We start from the raw sequence: 27,582 nt of genomic DNA on the forward strand, positions 1-27,582 counted from the left end.
ATGGTAAACAGAGATGCACTTAAATTTGTGCCCGTTATCAGAAAGTCCACGGAAAGCACGTTTTTTTACATGCTGCGTATGGCGCAATAAAATATTTCTTTGTACATAAATCGTATTTCATTCAATCTAAATTTAAATGCGCTCGTCCAATGAAAGCTGTGTCCCATAATGCACTGTACTAATTTTTCTGAAAAATGGCGTAGGCATATGAATTTGTTTACGAAATTCGTAAACATATTTCTTGTCATAAATGTTTAACAATATTTTTTCATAAGTGATGTTGTTATTATATTGTGTTATCGGATAAATGTGCACATTAGAAAAGCGGTATGTATACTGTTATCGTTCGATTCGCTTTATATGGATGTATTTGCGGATGACAACACAGCATGACAATACACAGGGCCTATATTATAGGCTATACTTTACCTGTTTTTATAGCCCTCTTAAATAAATAAGCACAAAACTTATAACGCTGTCCGTTTATAACGCTGTTGCGTGGCTTGGACCCCGTCATCCGCGTTATATTGGAGTTACAGTGTATTAAGGTACAAATATGTCAGGAACACACAAACCATAGTCAATTGACATTGGTATGGGGCAAAAACTGTCCATTAAGGGGGCTTGTTTAACCCATTTATGCCTAGAAAACTCTCCCATCCTTCTAAATTGGATCAATTTATTTCCAAAATTAGGGATGTCTAGTATATTTATTTCCATATTTAGAATATTTCTTACAGAAATTCCTTTAAGCAAACAGCCCAGATCCTGATGAGGCGCCACATCATGCAGCGTCTCATCTGGGTCTACGCTGTTTGCCAAGGCCTTTTTTCTAGACACTAGGCATAAATGGGTTAAATAAAAAATAAAAAATAAACATTTTTGAAAATGTCATTAAATTTGTTTACTAACACATCAATACTGTTTTGAATAGTCTCAACTAAAAACAACAGCAAGAAAAAAAGTCAATACAAAATTAATATTGCCTTACACAAGCCCTTTTGGAAGTAAAAGCTAGTGGGCTACCACTGCAGGGCACTGGCTTTATTATTAATTAATGAATTATAAAGCCTATCTAAAAAGTAAAACATGTATTTTACAAATTATCGAGGAAAAGCGTAAAAAACATTTTAATAGTTTATATATTTCAAATCATGATTATTCATAAATGAACAATTATTTTAAACATCTGTTATAGTCAGGAGTATTTTATAAACATAACATACCCAATTTTTTTTTATTATTTAGAAAATTGGCATTTTGCTGAATTGTGAACAAGGTCCTCTATGGTCAAAAGTGGTATGGAACGCACACATGTGACAAGACCATTCATACAGATCAACGTTTGTATAGGGCAGGAAAAAACTGTCCATTAGGGGTAACAACAGTGTGAAGTGAACTCATTCTATTATAGATATCATTGAGGTAAAGTACATTGGTATGAAGCAGACAAAGAGTAGTTCATCTAGGTTAAACAAGAAACTGTCGGAGACAGGTGATGCTCCCAAAAGGTTTTTTGTATCACAATATTGCACTATATATTCAGATAAAAGGAAACGTCTTGAGGGCACAAAAGTTGGGGGGACAAGAATTTTTTTATAGAAAATTTCAAAGGGCCATCTCGATAGTGAAGCTTCCCATAAAGTTTCTTTGAATTCCGGTCATTAGTTGCTGAGAAATAGCCCGGACAAGAATTGCACTATATGTACAGTTAATTGAAAATTTCAAAGGGCCATAACTCTGTGAAAAATCATCCAACCAGACCCCGCTGATAATATGCACATCTCCTCTTGGTAGTGAAGCTTCCCATAAAGTTTCATTGAATTCCGGTCATTAGTTGCTGAGAAATAGCCCAGACGAAAATTTTGCACGGACGGACGGACACACGGACGAACAGACTGACGAAGCGGGGACTATATGCTCCCCCCAAATTTTTTGGGGAGAGCATAAAATGGTATCTGCAAGACAAAAGACAATTTAGGTAAATACTTCAGTCCTTTTAAGTCATTATTGATTTAGGAAAGAGACAAAAAGTCCATCATGGTCAACATTGGTATAATCAAGACAAAAGACAGTTGATAAAGTCAAAATTGGTATGGGACAGCCTAAAGACAGTTCACACAGGCAAACATTGGTGGTGGTATTAAGTTGAACATTGTTTAGGGTCTAACACAATCAAGTCAATTGAGATTACCAATGGAATAGAGGCAAACAGTCCCTTTAAGACAAGGTATGGGACAGACACCAGATAGTCCACATAAGTCAACATTTGTATGTGGAAGACATAGGACAGTCCATTAAGTCAACACTTGTATAGGGAAGTCATAAGACAGTCCATTAAAGGGGCCTTTTCACAGATTTTGGCATGTTTTGAAGTTTGTCATTAAATGCTTTAGGTTGATAAATGTAAACATTAAATTTTAAATTTTAAAACCTCACCCCAGTTGTGTCCTCTCTCCAGGATCCGGCCCTGATACCTATAAAGCTTGTACATTTACCTGAACTAGAACTATACGCAGACGCTGACATTTGATTGAGTAGTATAGCTAGGATTATTCTGTGAAGAGTTGAGCTAAAACCATAGACAGCAAACAACATTGCACTTATTACATGAACTCACAAAAACTTACTTTTTCAATAACATTTATCATTGGTGGCAATCAATTGTACATATTGGTGCAAAAGCAATCCCTTGATTTTCACGAAAGAGATAGTCAAATGAAGTAAGTGCCAAGAACTAAATTATATCATATCTATCATATCCTTTATAATTTTACACAAGAGAAATCTCTCAATACATATTGATATTTTACCAATAAAATATAATTCAATAAAAGATAGATTTATTTGGCATTGCTTATGTCAAATAAGTCACAATTTACCTTGGAAATCTAGGCATAATTCATTTAAGAAAAAAAAAAATTTCACAAACATATGCCTATATTATATAATTAAGGGTCATTGTAAATTTACTAAAACTTAACATAAGAATCGTAGAATTTATTGTTCATACAGCTCTTTAATTAAATGATTAACTCTTTCAGTGCGGGAACCGAATTTTGAAGGCCTTTGCAAACAGTTTGGATCCAGATGAGACGCCACAGAACGTGGCGTCTCATCTGGATCCAAACTGTTTGCTATTCTGATAGTATTTTTTTGAAAAAAAATCGAAGAAATGCTAATTGTAGTAATTCAGCAGACGACATTTTAAGCAGACGATAAATTTCCCAGCATGCAAAGGGTTAAAATATGAGCAGCATTCTGGTTCAATGGGCTCGAAGTTAATGTGAAGTCAGCACCAGCTTATCAGTGACAACACTTTCAAATTTGATGATTTGTTTTTTGTTTAAAGGAGGTCGCCCCATATGTGCTACAAATATTGTAATCAGAGTTTCATTTTAATGCATATGAATGTTTGATTGTGGCACTAGAGTTACAGATCATGATTTTTTAATCAGTTACAGTTGTTTAAATCTCAGTCCTCCTAGAAATAATTTGGTCTCAAGTTAACATTTATTAATCCTTTACCACTTCGATAATATTTTTACACATTTGTAGTCCCTTCGAAAGATAAACTTAATTAAAGACCTTTCTTACTAGATTAAATTTTGTAAGGCTTTATTTTCAAACCTTATATACTGATGAGCAGCAAACAGCATACAACGACACAGACTGCGAGTTACTCGCAGGCTGTTCTGATTTTATGCTGTTTGCTCATAGCCATTTGCAATTTTCTTCTGAGTGGGAAAGGGTTGAAGGGGTGTGCTTGCATTTGCATGTCTTTTATTCATTCCCTGCCAATAAAAACCTGAGAAATACCACACCATCCATGACAAACAAGTGTTGCAGTACTCTTTAACACAGTGCTCAGGAACCGAATTTTGAAGGCCTTTGCAAAAAATTTGGATCCAGATGAGACGCCACAGAACGTGGCGTCTCATCAGGATCCCAACTGTTTGCTATTCTGATAGTATTCTTGAAAAAAAAAACGAAGAAAATGCTAATTTAAGAAATTCAGCAGACAACATTTTAGCAGACGACAAATTTCCCAGGATGTAAAGGGTTAAATCAGTATGCAGTTAACTTGCATGTTGGTATTCTTGATGTTGTTGATATTTGCTGCTTGCACAATTAGGGTCATTCAGCAGACATAACTTTAACCAGCACTGCATTGGTCTTGCATTTTGTCTTACTTCAACAAACAGACTTTATTCACACAAATAGAACCAAACATATATACATTTTATTATATGATTAATTAAAGTGGTGTCTAATTGCAGCCCAGAAAGGAAAGAGTATCAATTTTCTGCATAACATACAACAGGCAACAGTAATTATGAGACAAGTTTTAACTTATTTCTGTAGTAGTGTCACTAAACTAGAGCCAGCTGTGACAATTAAAACCTGCGTCATTGTAAAAAAAATGCTTTATGAACTGCTGTCTTAGAAGTCGGGCAACAAGAAATGAGCAGCACTTTGGGAAAACAGAGCTTAATGCATGTGCATATATTGTTGACCGATTAGCCTGTGTAGTGTCATAATATTGCAAGCAGTCACTGAAATGCATTAACCGTGATCGTTTACTGTTGTAAATACGAAATGAGCCATGTCATGCAAAAATTGGTCCTATGCCATTTGCATCCAGCGTGGTAGCTCCAGACCAGCCAGTGCAATCCTTATTAAAGATCAGATCTACACTAATTGTGTGGCTTAATTGGACAGGTCCTTTAATGCCAACAGGAATTAATTCTCAATTGAAGTGGTTCTATTTAAAATAAAAAGAACTTATGTGTACCCAGCAGCTGTATCAACCCTGTTCTCATGTAAAAATCTCCATAACCTGTATGAAGCCTGCCACTGATGAGCATGTTGGCAGGGCTCCATGCAGCCTCTTGATTTACTTTGCAATGTCTTCTTTTCCCACAGACTTCTACTGGCTGCTTCCATGTCCAATAACTTGATGAAACTCTTGTAGGTCCTATAGTGAACTACCTCCAATGACTTCGCTCACATGATCACTCTTTTTTGCAAGGAATGAATGCTATTAAACGTCCATAAATGTGTGCGCAAAAAGTGAGTAAATGGAACCAAAGCAGGTACATTTTTTAACTGTTCTAGCTCTAGGAACGTTTGAGACTCTGTTAGTATAGACAAGACAGTGGGAGGGGTATTGTCTCTCAGAGATGTAGTCTGGTTGGAGTAGTAGGAGAAATTCCTTGCATGCCACCATATAGTGTCTGCTATTTCACTGCCAGAAATGATGAGCCGCGTTCCAAACTGAATTCTTTTTTATGGTGAATGTATTTTTATTAGTGGATGTATGGCTTGGAATGTTTTTACATACTTCTCGAGCAACACAAAAATGCTGGTAGTGTCTAAAATATGATATACAGGAAAAGAAAGCGTTTAGTTAATGGATGATTGATTTCACATTCTTGATGTCTTTAGGAAGTACAACTGATTTTATTGCTGTCATTTGTTAGGAAAGTAAAATAACATATTTTTATATATGTTGGTTTTAGGAATTGTTTAAGGAAATGCCTAAACTGGATTTTTGCAAAGAAAAGACTTCCTTTTATTTTATTTAATTAAATGAAAAATACCATAAAAGAGGAAAATGGATGTCCCTGATGGGACTGCTCAATCTAAACTGGGACTACATTTTACTTACATGCATTAAGCCCCTTTTTTCCAAGAGAAAGCCTCACATTGTTATATTTTGGCGTTAAGAATTTTTTATGATGTCATACAATTTGATATTGAGAAATCAAGATTTTGGCAATCTTTTTACTTTGGTGTAAAATTAATTGTATTGTTAATTTATATGTGCATTTAAGGTTGAAATTTTGTATATTCTAAGCCAAGGTTGTGACTCAAAAACATTGGTACATAGCATTTTATGTGCAGATACTTTCTACCCCCCAGAGTTCAAGCACATCATCATAGTCAATAGGCAAATATAATACACCAAACATTGACCAATTAATCAAACCTTGGAATATCTTCACAAATAATGTTTCATTAAAAAAGTCCAAGGTCTCCTTTACAATATACCTAACCTAATTCATGTGGTACCTCCTCCAGTGTCTGGTATTGTCTAATTGAGGCATGTCGACACAGCAATTGACCATTAGAAAAAGGCTTCCAAGTGCTCATGAGTGGAAATTGGCACCTGTTGGCTCAAACCAATGTAGATAACGAGCACCAAATAACTGCAGAGTGGCACCCAATTAGTCCCAATTAAGGTTCATGTGAGGGATAAAATTAATTAAAACTTTGATTTGGTTTTTCTTCATTCAGTTTGGTACAATATGGTCAAACTATATATCATTTTAAAGGTAAAGACGGATAGAATAACATAAACAAATTTTTGACATTCAATATTTTTTTGCTTTATTCATATTTTTGTTTAAAACCAATACATTTGTACACTAATTTACAAAATCTCAATCTAAAGTTAAGAAGGATATGCACTACCGTAAGTTGAATAAATACAAAGCTATATACATATACAAGGTCAAGTTAGCAACATTTTACAGAAAATTATTGTCAGAAAGCAACAAATGAGTTATTATTCAACTGCATTTTTTGGATAATTTTCCTAAACAAAATTCTAAAAATAACTAAACTTAACTACTTTTTAAAAATCCAGGTATGGTGAATAATAAGAGTCACCATTCTATTTCAAGGGCTTAACAATTTTGCTATAACCAAATGAAAATTTTTAAACCATCTCAAATTGAAAGAAATTGCAGACGACATATAATATTGTAAATAAATATCAAGAAATAGGTTTGGCTGGGTAGAAATCATTGTGATAAAAGGAGATATTGCTCATCAATAACAAGATTTGTATGAGTTTTGTGCAGACGACTCTAGAAATCATAGTTTTACATAGAAATACACAGCTAGGTATCATAGTTTATTCTTTCTTCCTTCCTGAACAACTACTGTCCTTGTACCGTTTTGAATAATGTGTTCCTTTTGGCAAACCGAATCTTTTTATACATTTGCATATCAATTCCTTCTACCCATTTCGAAAGCTTGGCACTCGCTGTGCTCCGTAGAAAAAAGTGCATAACAAATCGGTCGAAATCACGTGAAGTAGTAAGAAAACCTGGTATGTGTATACACATACAGTCTAACCTGCACATCCGACCACTTGCATTTAGCGACCCACCTCGCTAAACGACCGTTATTAATTCCTCCCAAGCTAAAATCAATTAAAAATGGCTTTACTTAACGACCACCTTAAATCCGCGACCAACGACCATTGTTTTTCTTACAAATTAAGACTCGTTACGACAGTAAGCGACCATTTTGCAGTCTCGCAGTGAAGTTGCTAAGCGATGGTGACACTCAACTAACAATGCAGGTGATAATCCTCTACTTGGCATCCACGCTTACACGCTGTTATCGGGAGCAAACTGTGAAAACTCGGTTGACATTAATTATTTGTGTACTTAAAGTTTGCAAATAATTGTTTTAATTACAATGACAATATTTACTCAAAGGTAAGTTTGTAACAGACAGCAGTATAAAAAGGGAGGTAAATAATTTTTCAAGCACTTGCAAAAGTACACAAACAGCGCAACATGTCTTCTACTAAACGAAAGTGTTTACATTGGAAGAGCGGATGAAAGCACTAAAAATGCTTGAATCCGGGAGGAGCTGTAGGGCTGTAGCGACCGAGATGGGTATTGGCAAGACACAAATACAGTCGGTGATGAAAAGAAAACGAGAAATTATTGAAGAGTATGAAGGGGACGGTGATCTACAAACCAAGCGTCCGCGGAAAGCCACAGAATATGACGATCTAAATGACCTTGTTCACAAGTGGTTCTTAGATGCTACTGGGCGTCACGTGAACATATCAGGACCACTCCTGAAAGAACGGGCGCTCAAGTTCGCAGCAGAATTGGGGTTAGCGTCGTTCAAGGCATCAAATGGGTGGCGCGACTCATTCCTAAGACGCCATAACATTGTATTCAAAACACAGACGGGTGAGAGAGCGGAGGTGGATCCAGTCGTAGTGGATGACTGGAAAAAGCGTCTACCGACAATCTGCGAAGGTTATCAACCGTGTGACATCTATAACATGGATGAAACAGGATTATTCTACAAACAAAGCACAAGGTAAGAAAAACAAATTAAAACACGCAAATAATAAAACACATAAATAAATGAAAATATAAATAAATAAACAAATAAATTATAATTTTATATTTCAAAATTACTTTTTTAATATTTTCAGTGCGACGTTCTTCAAGAAAGGCGAGACATGTGCCGGCGGGAAGATGGCGAAGGAGCGCATCACTGTGGGTTTATGTGCCTCGGTAAAGGGAGATAAGCTGCCTCCAATCATCATCGGGAAATAAAAAAAACCGAGATGTTTTGGGTCAGTTACTCCCGACAAATTGCAGATACGGTACTACAACAACAAAAAGGCGTGGATGACGACCGGGATAATGGAAGACTGGCTGAAGTGGTTTGATTGGCGGATGCAACATGCGAGCAGACACGTCATATTATTCATAGATAACGCACCATCACACCCTTGCATCACACTAACCAACATCAAGCTACAGTTCCTTCCTCCAAACACAAAATCAGTGATACAACCCATGGACCAAGGGATCATACAGACAATGAAGCTAAAGTACCGAAAACGTCAACTACAACACGTGATGATGGAGCTGGAAAGATCGACGGCGACCACCGGACCTCAAATTCTGAAAGAGGTTAACATCCTACAAGCTATCTACTGGGTCATCAGCGCATGGAAGGAGACAACGACGGAGACGATCGGCAAGTGTTTCGCAAAATGCGGATTCATGAGTGACAGTGAAAAAAGTGCTAGTGCTAGTGACAGTGAAAAATGTGCAGATGACCTTGAAAAAAGTGTTAGTGAAAACATAACAAGTGACAGTGACAAAAGTGACAAAAGTGAATGTGATGATGTTGAGGACGACTTGCCTCTCATCATGCACAAATTAGCACGTGATTTATTTGGGTGTGAAGTGAAGGACCTCATCAACATTGACAGGGACTTCACAACATGCGCAACGGACATGGACGAATGGAAGAAGTTAGCACCGGAAATTCTACAAGAAGATGGATGTGACGAGGAAGATGACACCAACCCAACAGAAGAGGAAGCGACGACATCAGAAACAACACTCTCCATGAGTGAGGTAGTGGAAATGAGCAGAAAACTGAAGGACTGGGCAGTGAAGAAAGGGCACCATGATCTACTAGCGACATTGATGGAAGCCAGCAACCAGATAGGGGATATAGCCATGAATGGAGAGAAGGTGAAACAGACCAAGATTGAGGATTTCTTTTTCAGGCCATCTTAATATTGTTGTAATGTGTAAATATGTGTATGCTGTTCCATGTAAATATAATGTTCATTGTTGCTATGCTTGATATGTATGTTTTTTATTTGATATGTATGTATTATTGCAATTTTAATTGTTTAATTATATGACTGTTACAAATTGTATTTGTAGTGGTTTAATTTGTATATATTTGTATGTAAAGTTTGATGTATTAGGTAAATATTTTAATGTATTTTTTTATTAAATAAATGTATATTAATATATTAAATACAATTAAACAACAAACAACTTTTTTTTCTGTATATATTTCTATAAAAACAAACACTCAACATATATTTGAATGTATAATGTACATAATAAAGCGAGATACACATGCATGTACTGACATATGCTAATGTGTTGCATTAACAACGACCAAGTGGTCTGACAGGTCAAACTGTACTCAGAGACCACCTCAGTTAAGAGACCACTTCCTAGATTCACCTTGGGTGGTCTCTGAAGACAGGTTAGACTGTACCTGAGAAAACACATCATTATTTTGACAGTTGGTCGCGACTTGTAAAACAACTGTTAACATTAATCAGGAAGAGATCGCGCTTAATAACAGAAATGATCACACAGAGATATAATCACTTACCCCATTTCAAATATTTTCCAGCTGAAAATTTTCCCCCACACGTCTTTTTTTAGTGTATTTGTATTGTTTTTCAGGAGCCGAAGTGCATCTCACATAATATCCATCCGACTTCTGTTGTTTTCACTTTCGTTATTAAAAACTTCGTTTAAAAGAATTATTTATACATTTAGGTTGTTGAAGCGAATTATTATTATATATTATCAATAAAATAGTATACCGTGATGAATTGAACGGAGTTTTGTATCGATCTTTCTGTCAGTCTGTAAGCGTACTATTTTGTGCGCAATAATACAAGTACATGTGATTCGACAACAATTGTAAACATTGGCAAAATGCTTCTTACAAAGTTATTTTTTTGGAGTGTTTATGAGGTCTGATCATGCAGTTCGCACACATTAACGGAAAGATTACAATCCAATGCATTTGTCATCGTCAACCGTTTGGAATGTCAATTAGGCGATGAGTGAGTTTTTAGCATGTTTTTTTTCAATTTTATTAATCTAAAAATGACATGTGTCGAGTTTTGATATTTCTCGATATGTATTTTTTTTTTACTATTTAAGCGTAACTTGCCCATGTCAATGTCAATATTATTAACTAGTTATATAATTTTCCGCCAAAATACGTTGAATAAACATCATTCAGTTTTTTGAAAATAATGTCTATTTTTGTGTTAAAATCGCTTTGTATTTTGATTGATTTTGTCGATGGTATGAGATTTTGCTGCACAAAATTGGTAGCAGTTTGAAGGAAAACCACCCTTTTAAGCAAATGTGTAAACATTTTCAATGCGGCACTCTTCGTTTAGTCAAATTTGAGTTCAATGCTAGCTGGGTTCCACATTTTTCAAACTGAAGCCTCTACAAGAACCTTAACCATGAAATGCTGGACTAATTAGCATATTGTCACTGCTCCTGATTGAATGCAGTGAGATTCAATGAGGGATCTCCCGCTGACAGTGAAACCTTGTATGGGCTTGAGTTTCTGTATGTTTTAAATTGGTTCCCATTACTTGGATATTGAAAGAAGGCAATGGGTGTATGAACTCAAGGGTTGTTTACAGAACGGGAAAAGTATCATTGTTGTAATTGCCCATTATTTGTTTTTTTCTGAATACTGGTATTGGGTACACCAGACAGGACTAGACAACTTGCTAAATTGGTTGTGTGGAACTCATTAACAAACTGACATTTCTCATTTACTGGCTGTATTGAAACAAACAGAATTATATCAGTGATAATCATTTATCTTTGTAAATCATTTAAAAACATGTTTGTGTGTACAAATGAATTAGGTAGTTTTACTTGCTAAATAAAAGAAGATAAGTGAATGTGCTGTCTGATATTGAAAAAAAAATCCAGTTATGACAGTGATGGTAAACAAATTTTATCTTTGTTCATATATTGTGTTCAAATATATAAAGAACAATAATTTTGTGAAACTAGGTACATAGTTCAGACAAACAAGCATCCAAAGTAAGTGGTTAAAAACTCATTTCAATTTAAATCACTTATTCTCAAACATGATTGCACTGTTAAACATGATTGCTCTGTTGAACATGATTGCACTGTTAAACATAACTGCTCTGTTAAACATGATTGCACTGTTAAACATGATTGCACTGTTAAACATGATTGCACTGTTAAACATAATTGCTCTGCTAAACATGATTGCACTGTTAAACATTATTGCTCTGTTTAACATAATTGCTCTGTTAAACATGATTGCACTGTTAAACATGATTGCACTGTTAAACATGATTGCACTGTTAAACATGATTGCTCTGTTAAACATGAATGCACTGTTAATTATTATTGCATTGTTAAAACATTATTGCACTTTTAATTATTATTGCATTGTGTTGCTTAAATATTGGCACACTATTGAAACCCTATTGCTCTGATTAAAAGGTATCATTGCACAGTAATGCAATTCCTAGGCTGAACTGGGGCGTAACTATTCACATGCATTAAGCCCAGACCTTGGGTCATAGGTACATATAAGGTCATTGTGACTGTAATAAATTATGACTTAGCCAAGTAATGGCTCTCTAGACTATAAAATCCAGTGAAACCACCTCAAGCCAACAATTATTGACCATTGGTCAGCTCACCTCTGTGTCACTTCATTAAGAAGATTTACATGGTCAGTTAAGCCATCTTCATCTTTCATACTGACCACAGAAAAGTCCACCTTGACCTTCCATGCTTAATTCCATTTGCAACCAAATAGGCAGGAGGATTTAAGAAATTCATGGGTGATTTTTACTGATATAATTCCATATAAACATGAAAGCACTAAAGTCTTTATATTCAGATAGTGAGTAAACGGATAGGATAATAAGAACATGTAAGGGTATACAAGAATATTAAAAATTCTTTTTTTAGTTATTGTTTGTTAATTTTAAATTAATGTAGCAAATATAATCAAGTTTAAGCAAACATCATTGCACATTTAATAGTTAATATTGGGAATATGATCAAATTTAGAAAATTCGAAAACTTAACCTGAGGAATACCAAAACAAATCATATAGGGTCGGCAACAACTATTTTGGTCAGCTGGGTACGTTCAAGCAAAATATTACACACCTTACTATGTGCAAGCTGCAAATGAGAACACACAAATGTGTAATGTATGTGCAAACACATGACCACGTAATGCTGCGAAAATGATCTCTAGGAATAACAAGCCTGGGATTAAAAATAACATTCAAAAGCTGAGAAACCAACTGCTGCATAGCTTGGAAAATTACTGCACCATGCAGCATTCTTTACAACAGTTTTATTACATTGCTCTGCACATGCATTATTGTGATTAAACACTAACATGCATCTGTGTGTAAACAAACTAGGATAAGGAGAATGCAAGAATAACCTCACATTTGTCAAATATCTGTGACAGATACTATCTTATGAATCATTAACAGAAAACAGGGAAATGCTTTCTTTTATAAGTGAACATGATCTTCTAGACTAAAATTATTAATATGTAGCCAGGAATTTTGCTACTTAAACTGGCACAATTAATATCTCACCTCCTACAAAAATGACCTTATCCGATTGGTTAGAGCGGTCACATGCCCATGGTGTATTTTCCATACACCCCAAGAAATTTTCATACACCCGAGCAATCGAGTAGTCGGTTGAGATATAATCGTTACACGGTTAGTAACTGATGGTGTATGGGATATACACCCTCAGTACTTTTATACCATACTCGAGCTTTGCTCTTGTATGGTATGAAATTACTGAGGGTGTATATCCCATACACCATCAGTTACTAACAGTGTAACTTATAATACCAACGTAAGTTACCAGGTATAGCGCGCAGTGTTTTACCTCTAAATTTCAAATTAAAAAGCCTGTGTGCGTTATATATTGAAACAACGCTGTCTTGGCTGCTAAATTGCAAAAACTTTGATATGTGATCGTAATAATCAAAATGGCCGCCATTTTTTCTTTCCAGAAAACTACATCCTATAATCTTACAGACTGAAGGGGCCGTTGTCGAAACAACAAGAAGTCGGTACAGGTATATATGAACGGGTTAAAAGAAGTTTTGGGCAAAAATAAATTTGAATGAATAAAATTGCGGACATTTCTTTGTTTGTGTTTTTACACTTTTTCATTGATAAGATGGGAAATTTTTTCGACATAGCAAAGAGCAGGCAAAGGTAAGTGTGAACGATGTCTAGAATGCGGGTTACGGTAGGTGTGAAATGGCGTCTTTTTGCACTTCATTATTGATTGCCAGCTTTTAGTAAGTAATTTGTGCTACGACTTGTTGAGACGCTAATTTACATTTTGAGACACTACAATATTGACACTTGAGAACATGAAAATATTCAACTGCATTTTGTGTGTATAAATATTGAACGTTCAACAGTCGTCCTTTATATATTCGTTTGCAATTGTCTGAACGACACATCGACGCATCAGACATTGACGGAAGATCACTCTAGACAACAAAAAAAGAACCACAAAGACAAAAACAGTCCTTTCTAAATTGTATAGTGCTATGCAACACATGCACCTGATCATAAAAACGCTTCTTCGTTGAACAGTGCATAATTAAACTTTCCAATGACCCTGGTTAATTGATTGCGCAACATAAAAATAGCTGCCATTTTCGATCAGCTTTTCAGGGTTTTTGGTCTTGATTTCTTTTTTTCTTCAGTTTTTCTTTTAAAAAATCGCATGCCCGTTATACATGGGGGCACACTATACGCGGTAACTTACAGTACTTCAAGAAATGAAGTGCAATGTTAACTGGTTGCCTTCAAGTGTCCCAGAAGTCAAAGACAGAAATAAAGTGCCAACATCAAGTTTAAACTTTTATTGCAACATTTCAGCAAGTCAGCAAGAATAAAAATCATCTTGTTTTGTTTGAAATTATAACATTTTTAAAACATAACATTGGTCTGGACAGTCAGTAACATTGGTCTGGAAAGTAAGTAACATTGGTCTGGACAGTCAGTAACATTGGTCTGGACAGTCATTAACATTGGTCAGGACAGTCAGTAACATTGGTCTGGACAGTCAGTAACATTGGTCTGGACAGTCAGTAACATTGGTCTGGACAGTCAGTAACATTCAGGTCTGGACAGTCAGTAACATTCAGGTCTGGACAGTCAGTAACATTGGTCTGGACAGTCAGTAACATTGGTCTGGACAGTCAGTAACATTGATCTGGACAGTTAGTAACATTGGTTTGGACAGTCAGTAACATTGGTCTGGACAGTCAGTAACATTGGTCTGGACAGTCAGTAACATTGGTCTGGACAGTCAGTAACATTCAGGTCTGGACAGTCAGTAACATTCAGGTCTGGACAGTCAGTAACATTGGTCTGGACAGTCAGTAACATTGGTCTGGACAGTCAGTAACATTGGTCTGGACAGTCAGTAACATTGGTCTGGACAGTCAGTAACATTGGTCTGGACAGTCAGTAACATTGGTCTGGACAGTCAGTAACATTGGTCTGGACAGTCAGTAACATTGGTCTGGACAGTCAGTAACATTGGTCTGGACAGTCAGTAACATTGGTCTGGACAGTCAGTAAGATTGGTCTGAACAGTCAGTAACATTGGTCTGGACAGTCAGTAACATTGGTCTGGACAGTCAGTAACATTGGTCTGGACAGTCAGTAACATTGGTCTGGACAGTCAGTAACATTGGTCTGGACAGTCAGTAACATTGGTCTGGACAGTCAGTAACATTCAGGTCTGGACAGTCAGTAACATTCAGGTCTGGACAGTCAGTAACATTCAGGTCTGGACAGTCAGTAACATTCAGGTCTGGACAGTCAGTAACATTCAGGTCTGGACAGTCAGTTACATTGGTCTGGACAGTCAGTAACATTGGTCTGGACAGTCAGTAACATTGGTCTGGACAGTCAGTAACATTGGTCTGGACAGTCAGTAACATTGGTCTGGACAGTCAGTAACATTCAGGTCTGGACAGTCAGTAACATTGGTCTGGACAGTCAGAAACATTCAGGTCTGGACAGTCAGTAACATTGGTCTGGACAGTCAGTAACATTCAGGTCTGGACAGTCAGTAACATTCAGGTCTGGACAGTCAGTAACATTCAGGTCTGGACAGTCAGTAACATTGGTCTGGACAGTCAGTAACATTCAGGTCTGGACAGTCAGTAACATTGGTCTGGACAGTCAGTAACATTGGTCTGGACAGTCAGTAACATTGGTCTGGACAGTCAGTAACATTGGTCTGGACAGTCAGTAACATTGGTCTGGACAGTCAGTAACATTGGTCTGGACAGTCAGTAACATTGGTCTGGACAGTCAGTAACATTCAGGTCTGGACAGTCAGTAACATTCAGGTCTGGACAGTCAGTAACATTGGTCTGGACAGTCAGTAACATTGGTCTGGACAGTCAGTAACATTGGTCTGGACAGTCATTAACATTGGTCTGGACAGTCAGTAACATTGGTCTGGACAGTCAGTAACATTGGTCTGGACAGTCATTAACATTGGTCTGGACAGTCAGTAACATTCAGGTCTGGACAGTCAGTAACATTGGTCTGGACAGTCAGTAACATTGGTCTGGACAGTCAGTAGCATTCAGGTCTGGACAGTCAGTAACATTCAGGTCTGGACAGTCAGTAACATTCAGGTCTGGACAGTCAGTAACATTCAGGTCTGGACAGTCAGTAACATTCAGGTCTGGACAGTCAGTAACATTCAGGTCTGGACAGTCAGTAACATTCAGGTCTGGACAGTCAGTAACATTCAGGTCTGGACAGTCAGTAACATTCAGGTCTGGACAGTCAGTAACATTGGTCTGGACAGTCAGTAACATTGGTCTGGACAGTCAGTAACATTGGTCTGGACAGTCAGTAACATTGGTCTGGACAGTCAGTAACATTCAGGTCTGGACAGTCAGTCATTGAAAGTACAAGCAGTATCTGGATCAAACAAAAAAGCAACTGCAATTAATCGATGGCATGTTATATCTGTATTTTTCACATTATTACACTAACAACTTTGCAGACAGAAAAAGCACTCAATGCGTCATAAAAGGCAAACCACAGGAAATAACTTTTCAAATACGTCAGCAGCAAAACAAAATCAACCTTCTGCAGACTGTGAAAAAAGTACACATTTACAGAAAATAAAAACAGTGGTCGTCAAGTCAGTTTCATCTTGGAATATGGTGTTCCAAGGTATATATTTCAATGAAAAGTCAGCCCTTAATTTTCAAAGTCAAATGATCTTAATCCCATTTGAACATGAATTCTAAACACTCTGCACATTGCAGGACATTAGGTGATCACATCTCATCTTGAGAATGTCATTTGCTCAGGCAAGTGAACCCTTTCCCACTGGAGGCAAAGTGAATATTGCTATGTGCAAACAGCATAAAATCAGATAAGTCTGCCAGTAACTCTCTGCTGTTTGCCACTCATCAATATCTAAGGGTTGGAAATGAAACCTTTAAAACTTGAATCTAGTAAGGGACTACAAATGCGTCAAAATACATTTCTAAGTGGTAAAGGATTAAAACTAAGCAGAGAGCTTACAGAATGCATAAGCTGAAAAAGGGGCATTATGTTTGAAATGTTCAACGTAGGATGAAATAACTTCACACTATTGTAGGTGAACAGACAGACAAATGGACACAGATGGTCATGGCAATTCTAGTATAACCCCCATTTAATAGGTATGGAAGGGAAAACAACAATCACATATTACCAAACAATTAATAGGTAGGGCACTTAGGGGTATCCTTTTTGGTCAATTAAAATAAGAATAAAAAAAGAATGCTAACCCAAACTATTGTAACGCCATCTAAAGCAGGGAGTTATATGAAGCTTTGTAATCTCAAATTTGTAACATCAGAAAATCTTGGTTTATTAGTCAAAATAATGCATTACTTATAAGTCAGCTGTAAAGACATTAAAGATTCTTTCTTTCTACAAAATAAAGGACGAAATATTGAAGTATGACCTTGACCTTGAACTTCGTCCACTCAAAATGTGCAGCTTCATGAGAACGCCGCTTTGAATTTTTTTATTTTTTTTACCTCTGACCTTGAAGGATGACCTTGAAGGATGACCTTGACCTTGAACTTCCACCACTCAAAATGTGCAGCTTCATGAGAACGCCGCTTTGGATTTTTTTTTTTTTTAGACCTTTGACCTTGAAGGATGACCTTGACCTTGAAGGATGACCTTTAACTTCCACCACTCAAAATGTGCAGCTTCAGGAGAACGTCGCTTTGAATTTGTTTTGTTTTTTACCTTTGACCTTGAAGGATGACCTTGACCTTAAGGGATAACCTTGACCTTGAACTTCCACCACTCAAAATGTGCAGCTTGATGAGAACGCTGCTTTAAGGATGACCTTGACCTTTCACCACTCAAATTGTGCAGCTCCATGAGATACACATGCATGCCAAATATCAAGTTGGTATCTTCAATATTGCTAAAGTTTTCACAAAATGAGCGATTTTGGCCACATATATTTGACCTCTGACCTTAAAGGATGACCTTGACCTTTCACCACTCAAAATGTGCAGCTCCATGAGTATCACATGCATGCCAAATATCAAGTTGCTATCTTCAAAATTGCAAAAGTATTCATAAAATGAGCGATTTTGGCCACATATATTTGACATCTGACCTTGAAGGATGACCTTGACCTTTCACCACTCAAAATGTGCAGCTCCATGAAATACACATGCATGCCAAATATCAAGTTGCTATCTTGAATATTGAAAAAGTTATTGCAAATGTTAAAGTTGGAGCAAACAGACCATCAGACCAACGTACAGACCAACAGACAGGGCAAAAACAATATGTCCCCCACTATAGTGGGTGGGGGACATGAAAAGTAGCATGCAGCTGGTGACAAAATATTGTTGTGTCTGACAAAAATGTCAAAATCATCACAATATTCAAAATACACTTCATGAATATATTGACCAAAGTTTGGTTCAATTGGGATTAAAGGCATCTATTTACTTACTGTAATACATTTGTTTGAAATCAAACCAAAGCACACATTTGGAACATTTCTTAATTTACTTGTGAAATGACAAGAGGACAAAATGCCCTTGAGGCGACTTGTTCTGAGATGGTGACCCTGTTTCAAACTTGGCCAAGAGACACACGTTCTAGTCATGTTTCAAGAGGGTTCGACAATAAATATGGCATGCACAGTGTTAAAAAGCTTTTTCTTTAATTTGACCTAGTGACCCAGTTTTTTACCCAATGTTACCCATGCAGTTTTGAACTACGCCAAAATACCATTAGGACATATGTTCAAGCCAACTTTGATGAAAAGTGGGCAATAAAGGTTGCCCCAAAAGTGTTCACATTTATTGGACCTAGTTCTTTTCCCCCATGACACAATGTTTTGAATTCGGCTTAGATTTCATTGGGATAAATGATCTTTCAAAGTTTCATGTATATTAGGAAATAAATGTGGCCTCCAGACGGTCGTTAAAGTTTTTCACAACCTAGTGACCTGTTTTTGGACCCAACATGACCCAGTTTCAAACTCAGCTAAGATATCATTGGTACAAAGGTCAGACCAATTTTCATGATGATTCTGTAATCAAAGTGCCTTCTAGAGTACAGTCCAACCCCTCTTAAGCAGCCAGTCAAGGGAAACGGCCAAATTGGCTGCTTAAGCGGGGTGGCCTCTTAAGAGAGGGTTGGGTCATAGGGAGTCTGGAGTTGATGAGTGCATGGCCAACTGTTCAATTTTTGTATAATATCATCATTATCATCATCAGAATCAAGTCAATGAAAAAGAATCATTCTCATGATTCATTGTTTACACAATGCGCGTTGTATGGTCCCAATGCACTTAAGATGGAAACAGTTGTGAATCAGTTATGCGTGAATAACTCCCGTGTCACTATCAATCGATAATTTAATTGGTTTATTGCAGTTTTATGGCTTTGTAATACCTACCGCACGAATTGGTCCCGACAGTGATCTCCTCCACGATAAAATCGTGGCCAGTTACTTAAGAGACTGATTATAGCAACCGGGTGTAATCCTCCTGGCAATCGTGCTTTTCATGCATAAATTATAAAAACATTTTTTCGCCGCGAAAAGGGTTTTATCAAAAGGGTTTTATCAAAAATAATATATTGAAATAATTGTAAATATAAAAACAAATATTAATGCTTTGTTTAATTCCCAAATGAGAATACCGTAATAATTTGTAATCCAAAACACACTCCTGATTGTTTTATGTTAACGAGACGTTTACAAGTTCTAGCATCAAAAAAAGTCCTCATATATTTCCTTTACCCCGACAAAAGCGCGCGAAAATTATGCCCCAATGTACAATGTCATGTGAAAAGCGTGCGTGTATTGATTTTTTGATAAAAACTTTGTAGCACAGAGAACATGTAGATCAGTTGATTTCTGCTAAAAGTTTCGTTGTTCTTTTTAACTTTTAATTGGCCGATAATTGTCATAATGTGTGCTTGAAATAGTATGATTCAACAACTATAAATAATAAATTATAAATTAATAATCTCTTTTCCAGTAATAATAGGTGATATTCGCACATGCGGAAACAAAAAGATCAAAAGGTCGCATATTGCTTTTAACCCGATAACCCGATAATCCGCCGCTAATTAATTGCAATTTGCAAACTGGCTTTCAAAATGTTTATCACACAACACGCTTCAGTACTACAGAGCCTAAACCGCAGACTGGAAGTAAGTATCGATTTTATCGCCGTTGCGTCGGTGTAATTTTTCCAATGTACATTACTGACTTACTCGCGCGAGACCACTCATAAGGGGGAAATTTAACATTTGGGATGCAAAATAGCTGGCCGCTGGCCGGAGAAACGTGGTTACCGCTTAAGAGGGGTGCACTATATAGGGTTTATCGACGGTCGCGGCACACACCGGCCGCCTACACAGGGCGACCGGCGATGAGGGGTGACCGGAAGTAGGGGTTGGACTGTATTCACATACTTTTTATAGAATTTGACCTAGAGACCTAGTTCTTATCCGGCAAGAAACAAGGCCAAAATCAGCTGAGGTATCATTGGGAAAATGGTTCTGACCAGGTTTCATGAAGAATGGGCAATAAATGTTGCGTCTAGTGTTAAAAAGCCTTTTCATTTATTTGATTCAATGACCTTAATTTTTGGCGTCTAGTGTTAAAAAACTTTTTCTTTTATTTGATTCAAGTTTTCTTGTTGAACTTGAAGCATATTCAATCAATGCTGCAGTGTGACATTTTGGGTAAATATGAAATAAATGGATGAAGCAATGAAAATGTAGTGCACAATGTATTAAATATAATAAAAGCGCACAATTTAAATTTAGATGCAATTAAATTTTAAATGCATAATATAAATAATAATTGTTCTGCAAATGCATTCATTGGGAATTAAATTTAACTTTTTTTATTGCAATACCCTTCCATGACAATTATCTAACCATGCTATTTGCATGCCAGTAAAAATTTAAATGGTATTGTCTACTGTAAAAAGTGTAAATGATTTTAAATTCACTATCATTGTTTTTTTATGTGCAAAACCCAAATCCATAAGTTATAAAATATTAAACTGCAAAACATTATAAGAATTGTATTATAAAATAAATCTAATCCCTCCCTCATAAATAATTCTTCCAAATCATCTGAGAGTTGTAACAGATTCTTAATTTATACAAGAGCTGTCAGAGGACAGCGCTCGACTATTCGAGTGCTTGACAGTATAACGTAAGCCATCATGGGAAAATTGTTCATATTCAATAATTTATTAGACAATCTTTCAAAAATAAAAAAAGGAAAAAAAAAATTAATTTTTTTTTTTTGGGGGGGGGGGGGGGTGGAAGGGGGGGGGTGTAGGGGGGGGTGAGAGGGGGGTATAATGTGGGTTGTGGCAATTTATTAGATGATGTTTAAAAAAAAATGGGGGGGGGGTGGGTGGGGAAGGGATTTTGGGTAGGGGCGTGGGGTATTGTTTAGGTGGAATCCATTGTGGTATTCAGGTAAGTGTTGTTTTGTCAAAGTAATAATAAAATGTGATCATAAATAAAGAAGTTATGGCAATTTAAGCAAAATGTTCAATTATCTAAGTGTAAAGGGGGCCATAATTATGTCAAAATGCTTGATACAGTGGTCTGCTCTTGTTTATAGGTTGGGGTCATGTTGGTAAACAAGTATGCAACATATAAAAGCAATATGTCACAGGATATAGGAAATATTTGGGGTAGTACGCTAACTTTAACATAGATTTATCAATAATATGCATATTCTAAGTATAAAAGGGGCAATAATTATGAAAAAATGCTTGATGAGTTGTCTGCTCTTGTTTATAGGTTGGGGTGATGTTGGTAAACAAGTATGCAAAATATGAAAGCAATATGTCAAGGGACCATGAAAATAAATAGGGTAGTACGAAAACTTTAACATTTGCTGCATATTCTAAGTGGAAAAGGGGCAATAATTAAGACAATATGCTTGATAGAGTTGTCTGCTCTTGTTTATAGGTTGGGGTCATGTTGGTAAACAAGTATGCAAAATATGAAAGCAATATCAAGGAACAATGAAAATAATTGGGCTAGTACGAAAACTTTAACATTTGCACGCTAATACAGACGCAGACGCCGACGCCGGGTGAGTAGGATAGCTCCACTATATATATTTCATAATAATAGTCGAGCTAAAAATAAATACTGTTCTGCTTCATAATTGATAAAGATATTTGATGAGACCTGTCTATATGCACATATAATAGGGCCATAAAGCATTACTCTATAGCCTAAAGGAAGCCATATTACAACCTGAAGTGTAATAACGACCTGAATTGTAATTAACTTTATTACATTATTACAATTGCTTGACAACCTGAATTGCAATCACGCCCGAAAGTGTAATAACTTATTTCTTAGTTTAATATTGCATCTGAAAGCATTTTCAAAAACAGATTATTGCAAAATATAATGCATACATGTATATTAAATTTATATTTATAGGGCAATACAACCTATGAATCACAAAATAGGTGTTCTCATAAAAACTCAATTGTAATAAAGTTATTACATTATTACAATTGCTTGACTAACTGAAATGTAATAACGCTAAAAAGAGTAATAAACTTATTTCTTGGTTTTATATTGCATCTGATTGCATTTTCAAACACAAATTATTGCAAAATAAAGTGTTTACATGTATATAAAAATGTATCTTAATAAGGTAATACGACCTATGAATGACAAAAGAGGCGTTCTCATACAAACTCAATGGTAATAAAGTTATTACATTATTACAAATACTTGTCGCCTTGAATTGAAAAATTGAAAAAGTGTAATAAACTCATTTGTTCGTTTAAAATTGTATCTATTAGTTTTTTCAAATACAAATGATTGCAAAATATAATGCATATGTGTATATAAAAATGCATCTTAATAATAAAGTATATGACCTATTAATGGCAAAAAGTTGTTTTTACAACATGAGTTGTGACCATGAAATGTAATAACATCACGAAATGTAATGATATTTTTCTTGGTATGGAATTGTATATCAACAAATTCTAAACATTAATTTCTGGGGAACATAATGCATAAATTTAAATGAAAAAGGTTATCAGACTGTTTAATGACGAACACAGATTTTCACAAAATCTGTATACACCAATTATTACACTTTCGGGCATTATGACAATTCAGGTTGTCACGCAATTGTAATAATGTAATAAAGTTTATTACAATTCAGGTCTTTATTACACTTCAAGTCAATATCTTACTGTTGTTTTATTCTAGACTAGAGTGACATTGTTTAATTTAATATTGTTCCTATTTGATTTCCTAAAAATGAATACAAGCAGAAAGTTTTGTCCCATGGATTATGCGAACAGCACAGGTAAAAATCAGGGGCGACACTTTATGCACATACTTTAAACCATGTTTTTCCAGAACTCAACTCATTTGGTGCATGGCTGTTCAACCATTATGGGAATAGGGCCAGGCTCCTTTGGATTGGGAAAAATAGCAATGTTGTTCCTAAAATTGGGAAATTAGTGTTGTTGTTGTTTTTCGAACAAATGCTTCAAAATTGAGAATAACAGATTTTTTTAAATCTGATATTTACTAAGGTCAAAGTTATAGAGCTGTATGGGAGATTAACTAAATGTTGAAATCTAAAAAAAAAATACATTTTGTTTAAACCTTCTATCGGAAATTTATTCTTTGGGAATGGGGCCTGTATTTCTGCCCCAATTTTGAATGAACAAGAGATGTGTTTGTCAGAAACACAATGCCCCCTATTGCGTCGCTTTGAAATAAAATTTTCCATATATCATTTGGCAGGTTTAGAAATTATCTCCCTTTTAAAGCTTATTACTTCTCTTGGGTTGTATTTTTCTCACTTTTAGCCTTGGACCTTGACCTTTAACCACTCAACATGTGCAGCTTCATGAGATACACATGCATGCCAAATATCAAGTTGCAATCTTCAATATTCAACAAGAGCGCCGCATGACGGAGCAATATACGCCCGATTCGTGTGCCATTGGAGATGATACACTGATGATTGATGTATTTGTTTTGGAAATAAGCAAAAAAAAGTGGCGCCGTTGAAAATGCACTAATTGACCCTATGACCTAGTTTTTGACCCGGCATGACCCATATTCGAACTTGGCCTATATATCAACTAGATGCAACTGCTGACCAAGTTTGGTGAAGATCGGATGAATACAATTTGAAATAGAGTCCGGACAAAGTGGCCCCTTTGAAAATGCACTTATTGACCCTATGACCTAGTTTTTGACCCGGCATGACCCATATTCGAACTTGGCCTAGATATCAACTAGATGCAACTGCTGACCAAGTTTGGTGAAGATCGGATGAATACAATTTGAATTAGAGTCCGGACAAAGTGATGCCTTCCGCCCGCCGCCCGCCCGCCCGCCCGCCGCCCGCCCGCCCGCCAAGGGGTTTCACATAATACGTCCCGTATTTTATACAGGCGTATAAAAAGTTATGGCCAATGATTAAAGTTTTCGAACGGACGGACAGACATACTGACGGACAGTTCAACTGCTATATGCCACCCTACCGGGGGCATAAAAACCACTGAATAAGGCTTTGTGTAATGATACCCACTGCACGGGTTTCTGATCAAATCACCAAGTCATTTCCAAGAGAAATGATTAACAAACATCTGTTCATCAAAATGTCCATTTCAACATGCAATAGTTTTTAAATGCAATTACGTTATTTTCATACAAGCATTATATATTGTGATTTACGTAGTTTCTTTAAAAAGAATTTAAAAATGGCTGATCAATTTACAAAAATTATAATAAGGATTTAAATAAATTGCTACATCTAAAATTAAATTTTAAAAAATTCTTCAAATTTAGCAATAGCTTTCAAGAGCATGCAGGTAATATTCCTGTTGTAGCTGGCACTTAAATTTTCACAAGGTATATTTCTGTTAACACCAAGGAATTCTGCAATTAAATCACTAATATATACAATATTTCATTCTCTCCCAATAAAAGTCGGAGGTAATTAATTAATATTTGAGTAATTTAAATACTTAACATTCCACTGTTTGTGATCGCCTGCAAATAGTTGCCTGTCTGAAGTTAACCAATGGCGTTTGCATGTTTTTATCTTATTTTGTTTATTTAACTCTTATCATGTCTTGCTTTTGAAATGCATGGCTATGCATGGAAATCAGACATGGAGTTAGTCAATCTATCAAAAGCAATCAAACCCTGCATGCAGTATTAAAGAGGGGATGAGGAGGGAACGTAGAAGGTGGGATCAAGTTAACCCATTTATGCCTAGCGTCTAGAAAAAAGGCCTTGGCAAACAGCGTAGATCCAGATGAGACACCGCATGCTGTGGCGTCTCATCTGGGTCTGCGCTGTTTGCTTAAAGGAATTTATGTAAGAAATTTTCTAAATATAGAAATAAATATACTAGACATCCCTATTTTTGGAAATAAATTTATCCAAAGTAGAAGGATGGGAGGCTCAGTCCACTAGGCATAAATGGGTTAAACACAGAGTTTTTACTTGTTCTGTGCATAGCTGATATGAGGCCCTCTCTGGAAAAAGGGATCTTTGCTGTGTGTAAAGTATCGTTCCAGATTAGCCTGTGCTGTCCACATTGGCTAATATGCACGACAATTTCCCCATTAAGGGTATTTTTCGCTAAAAAGAAAGTCTATTGTCAAGGATAATCCAATTAAGGCAGAAAGTGTTGTCCCTGTATAGCCTGTGCCGACTGCATAGGGTAATCTGGGACAATACTTAATGCACTTGCATTAAACCTCATTTTCCCAGAGCAAAGCTAGTACGAAATCCTGGCAATCGTTACACACCGCATGATGATGGTCCATTTAAATGTAGTCGTTATTATATAAAATTGAATTTTGTTATTTTCCATTTTATTTGTTGTTTTTTTACTGCAAGCCATATAAAAACAAGATAAGTGTTTGTCAGAATCACTATGTCCCCTTTTGCGCCGCTTAGAAGCTATATGTTTGACCTATGACCTTGAATGATGACCTTGACCTTTCACCACTCAAAATGTGCAGCTCCATGAGATACACATGCATGCCAAATATCAAGTTGCTATCTTCAATATTGCAAAAGTTATTGCAAAATGTTAAAGTTTGACCAAACAAACAACAAACCAACAAACAGTGCAAAAACAATATGTCCCCCATTATAGTGGTTGGGGACATAAAAATATAGTTTATAGAAAATTTCACTGATTTTCATAAAACTAGATACATTTACAAAGCAATGGTCATTTCAGGTCTGGGATCATTTCACTTGTGATTGCAGTGGTTAATGCAGGGGAGGTCATCATGGCAATTAGTTTGGAGGATTGAGGAGGAGTTAGGGGAGATGAAGTAGGGGGCTTTGTCTTACTTTTGGTTCCTAAGTGTTTTTAGATGGTCGCTTTAGCGACCGTCTAATGTGTTTGATGTAAAATTCAGGTCGATACGGCCTGGGTATGATTAGCCCAATTCCCGCTTACACTACGCGCGAAGAAAGAGTTGTATAATTTATGCAAGAGGTTTGAGTTCTCCAATTATGTTTATTCACAAATGGAAACATTATATTAATATCGTGTTAAATGCATTAGTTTCGAATGGTGTTTTATAGAAAAGAATTAAAAAAAACAATGATCGTATTGCACGTGTCGCGGAGGAGATTGTTTATGAATGATTAAAATAGTCCACTTTCTGCTGCGTCTGCGTGACGTAGTATTTTCGCTCATCTCATTCATAAATCTGAGGCTGGCGATAAACAAAGGGGAGTCCGGGTGAGAATTACGCACTAGTATAAGGTTACGCTTGTTTATATTCACAGGTCTCAATTAATAAGACGTTGACCACGAGTTCAACAATTATTACAGGGATACGATAGACAACATAACAATGATTCATTATCGCTGAAACTGTTAAAAAACATTTAAATATAACAAGAATATTCTCTAAAAAATGTAGTCTTGCTGTTTTGAAATAAGGTTTGGAATTTTGGTTTCTAAATAACTTAATTAAAAACAAAAGTTTAATTATAGTGTTTTTTACTTTTAGTCGCATATTTACCGCATTATAATGTGTGTTATAATAGGCAAACCATACATTAGTAAAATTCAATCTGCCTTCGCACATAGAAAGAATGGGTCAATTAGGTGCTGCGTTTCCTTTGCTTACTTCAGTTAGAGGTCAATTCTTTACGTAAAAGCAATCACAAGGCCCCGGCTTCAGAGGAATTGTGGAGCGTTCTTACATAATTAAAGTCGTAGTCGCATGGTATTTGCGTTTAGCGTCCTATTTGGTCACGTGGTTCTTTTTCGCGGGTGTTTTGGCATTCATGATATGAGGCTATTAATAGATGCGCCTGTCAATAAACAAAGGAAAGTTTACGGGCGATAACAACGCAATAGGTTACGCTCTCACATACAACTCAATGACGTAGTACAGGTCGTAAATTGAGAGATTTGGGAAAAAGCACAGGTGGTTAGCGTGTGGCTATGATATTAATTAGTGAAAACATCATTTTGAATGATAAATAATCATATTATAACGAAAAATTAACTTTTCTGAAAAAAAAAATATTTCACTATCAA

The 27,582-nt window shown here is 36.1% G+C and overlaps 2 protein-coding genes across 3 annotated transcripts in view; both read right to left on the bottom strand.

The window, feature by feature from the left end:
- The window catches only part of LOC127844276 (uncharacterized), a 276,480-nt gene that overhangs the window by 224,941 nt on the left and 23,957 nt on the right, over positions 1-27,582 (bottom strand). The gene's annotated exons all lie outside the window — the stretch shown is intronic.
- Positions 1-27,582, bottom strand: part of LOC127844274 (DNA replication factor Cdt1-like) — a 228,731-nt gene that overhangs the window by 68,080 nt on the left and 133,069 nt on the right. The gene's annotated exons all lie outside the window — the stretch shown is intronic.

Source organism: Dreissena polymorpha, chromosome 9 (assembly GCF_020536995.1).
Source record: "Dreissena polymorpha isolate Duluth1 chromosome 9, UMN_Dpol_1.0, whole genome shotgun sequence".
NCBI lineage: Eukaryota > Metazoa > Mollusca > Bivalvia > Myida > Dreissenidae > Dreissena > Dreissena polymorpha.